Source organism: Pteropus vampyrus, unplaced genomic scaffold (genome assembly GCF_000151845.1).
Source record: "Pteropus vampyrus isolate Shadow unplaced genomic scaffold, Pvam_2.0 Scaffold302, whole genome shotgun sequence".
Taxonomy (NCBI): Eukaryota; Metazoa; Chordata; class Mammalia; order Chiroptera; family Pteropodidae; genus Pteropus; species Pteropus vampyrus.
In genome coordinates, this window is record NW_011889083.1 from 1,143,428 (window position 1) to 1,147,425 (window position 3,998).

The following is a 3,998-nucleotide window of genomic DNA, read 5'->3' on the forward strand; positions in this document are numbered from 1 at the left end:
AACTAGCAGAAGGCCCATCACAAATGGCAACACGTGACGTGCTAAAATACTCTTTTTGACTCCCTGTGCTTATTAACTCTGACCTAGTAGGAAGTCATAGACTTAACACTCTATACCTCTCTAGGAGTAACCTACTCAACCCATGATTCCCATGGCCAGGGTGACCTCATATAAGACACTTGTCTTCTCCCCAGGGCTTAAATAGCCTTAGTTCTATCCTCTTCCTCCAAGCCTCACTGGGGTACTTTTTCCATTCTGCTGATCAGTCAGTCACAAGGGAATGTAGACAGGCCAACCCCAAGGCATTTAGGTATCCATAGCCAATCACCCAATGCACTAAGATCATCTCTTGCAAAGCAGCCCAGGACCAATATATTATTCATGAAGGGCTCCAAGTTCCACAAAGACTCTTACACAGACCAAAGAGACTGTGGAAGCCCTCAGTCAAGTCTCCATAGGAAAAAGAACTAAGCCTAGACCCTCTACTTTTCTGACTTTCCTCAAAAACTGTAAATTTCCCTTTTTTCATTTTGAGATAGACCTACCCATAAACCTCTAATGGGCCTGAATGAAGATGTAGCCAAAGTTCACTGTAGATTCTTTTCTGCTCATGTAACATCAGAGACTCTGGATTCCCCAAGTCTGTTTCCATTCAGTGTTCTGTATTGACTATAATAAAATATGATGAGCATTGGATCTATTATTATTTCCTTTTGGACAAGCTGGAAAGGTGAAGAGACACAGTTATGAAAAAATGAATTAGAGGAAACCCACTAGAGGCAAGCAGGTTCATGCTAGGCCCATGCGCAAGATGAAATTCACATATGACCTTCACACCGCAAGTTTTCTAATATGAAATGGAAGTTTTGGGCTCCCTTATCTAGAATGTCCCCTAGCTTCCTGCTACTCACACTGTGGCTCACAGACCAGCAGCATCAATATCACTTGAGAGCTTGTTAGAAATGAACTTGAGGCCTCTCCAGAAACCTACTGAACCAGAATCCAGATTTTAATAATATCCCCAGGTAATATTTAGATTAAAGTTTGAGAAGTGTTCAGCCTGACAGTCTTTCATTCTCTGGCAAAACACTTATTTTTTTTCTTGTACATCATCGGTTCACATTTCCCACCTTCAAGCTATAGAGCTAGATATTAATAGTTAACTTCTCATTCACAATCTATAGCACCTAATACTGAGAATAGGCTTCAATCAGACTTAAACCATGACATCTGTAAAGTGGTTCACTGGTTTTACAGATATGTCTTATAAATTTGTTATTTAGACCTGAAATGGTTTATTAACTCAATAAATTGTCATTTATTCATAGTAACAACCTACTTCATTGTTTAAACAATATGAATGGCTTCAACATTTTCCACTATAAGACAGAATTTCTAAATTTAGTAAATTCAAAAAATCAGCAAAGTGGAAGGGTAAGGTAAAAAAAGTCACCCTTACATTCCTTATAATTAAGTGGTACTTTAAAATTTCTTTTCTCAGTCTTTAGCTTCTCTATTCCTTCTTCGATTGCTACCTTTTTCAATCTAATGGTATTGTTTGATAGCCAGTGACTAGGAAAGCTACACCACATTACACTACTGGGCTACAAGCAATGGTCTTAACCTTTCCTTAATTTTCTCTCACAAAGAGCTAAAATATTTGTTGTTTTTAGCAACTTTGGAACAGCGCGGCTTATTTCGTAGTTTATATTTTCAAAATCTGTACCCTCTGAAACCTGTTACCTTCTAATGGTCTAGATGTCATTTTGAGACACAGCCTATTGAAAGTTTCTCTAAACAAACACACTAGATTTTTTTAAAGAACATTTTTCTAATTACAAAAGTAATGCATATTTATCATAGATAATTGGAAAAATACAAAAAAATACAATTCAAAAGCTGCTTATAATTTTTTCCTCCATATCATCATTATTGGATATATTTCTTCTCTCTCTGTCTCTCTCTCCCTCCGTCCCTCTTTCTTTGTGTTTATTTAAAGGTTTTTAAACAAAAATTATATTATCAAGTTTTGTCATCAGATTTCTTCACTTAGTCATATTTCAAGGTCATTTTCCATAACATTATAAAATGTTTTATAAAAACATGATTTAATGGTGCACGTTAAAGTTGCATTCTATGAAAATACCATAATTCTTTTTAATTCATACTATGATTATATATAATTAATATTCCTACACATAATTTTGGCAGATGCTTTAGTAGAAGGTGGTATCAATTGTAGAAATATAGACCAACCAAATGAGTAAATCCAAGGCTATTTTATTTAGAACCTGCTCTAGCAAGAAAATCAGCCACCATCACTTACATTTGGGCAGAGACACAAAGACAGCAGGAGTGGGAAAGCTTTATTGTATAAAACATGAAGGCTTCAGGTGTGCCTAGATTGGAGGCTTTTCTCAGTCTTTAGCTTCTCTATTCCTTCTTCGATTGCTACCTTTTTCAATCTAATGGTATTGTTTGATAGCCAGTGACTAGGAAAGCTACACCACATTACACTACTGGGCTACAAGCAATGGTCTTAACCTTTCCTTAATTTTCTCTCACAAAGAGCTAAAATATTTGTTGTTTTTAGCAACTTTGGAACAGCGCGGCTTATTTCGTAGTTTATATTTTCAAAATCTGTACCCTCTGAAACCTGTTACCTTCTAATGGTCTAGATGTCATTTTGAGACACAGCCTATTGAAAGTTTCTCTAAACAAACACACTAGATTTTTTTAAAGAACATTTTTCTAATTACAAAAGTAATGCATATTTATCATAGATAATTGGAAAAATACAAAAAAATACAATTCAAAAGCTGCTTATAATTTTTTCCTCCATATCATCATTATTGGATATATTTCTTCTCTCTCTGTCTCTCTCTCCCTCCGTCCCTCTTTCTTTGTGTTTATTTAAAGGTTTTTAAACAAAAATTATATTATCAAGTTTTGTCATCAGATTTCTTCACTTAGTCATATTTCAAGGTCATTTTCCATAACATTATAAAATGTTTTATAAAAACATGATTTAATGGTGCACGTTAAAGTTGCATTCTATGAAAATACCATAATTCTTTTAAATTCATACTATGATTATATATAATTAATATTCCTACACATAATTTTGGCAGATGCTTTAGTAGAAGGTGGTATCAATTGTAGAAATATAGACCAACCAAATGAGTAAATCCAAGGCTATTTTATTTAGAACCTGCTCTAGCAAGAAAATCAGCCACCATCACTTACATTTGGGCAGAGACACAAAGACAGCAGGAGTGGGAAAGCTTTATTGTATAAAACATGAAGGCTTCAGGTGTGCCTAGATTGGAGGCTTTTCTCAGTCTTTAGCTTCTATTCCTTCTTCGATTGCTACCTTTTTCAATCTAATGGTATTGCTTGATAGCCAGTGACTAGGAAAGCTACACCACATTACACTACTGGGCTACAATTAGGAGGGGGCATCCAGTGTGATTGGTTAGGGGTGCATATTTAGCTTTCTCAGGTTGGTCCTAAATCGGAAGTGGGGATAAAAATTATTGAAGCTCTTCTTTTTATTAATCAAGTCCTGGTCACTTTGGGCTGATTATTACAGAAGTTTTTGTTTAACTTCCTGGAATGTTACTAGAGATAGCAGTCTGGCTTCCTGCAAGTCTGCCTTACAGCAGGCAGCCTTCCTGGGCTGGTTATTGAAGTTGAAGGGTTGGTTTCCTGAGTAGGTTGCTGCAGACTGTTGGTCAGAGTTTGGTTTTTATATCTGGTCTGGCCATTGTCTGTATGTTCCATTTCTCATAATTTATATTCCCAAGAGTTATATACGATATCTCTATTCTCTATACCTTCCTACCATCAAACATTAGATATTCTGTTTGATATTGCATTTTCTTTAAAATGTCATCAATTTATTGGGGGGGGGGCAGTATTTTACTTTTTGTTTTAACACATATTTCTTTGAATTTTGATAAGTTGATATTTTTTCATATATTTGCTCACCATTTTCA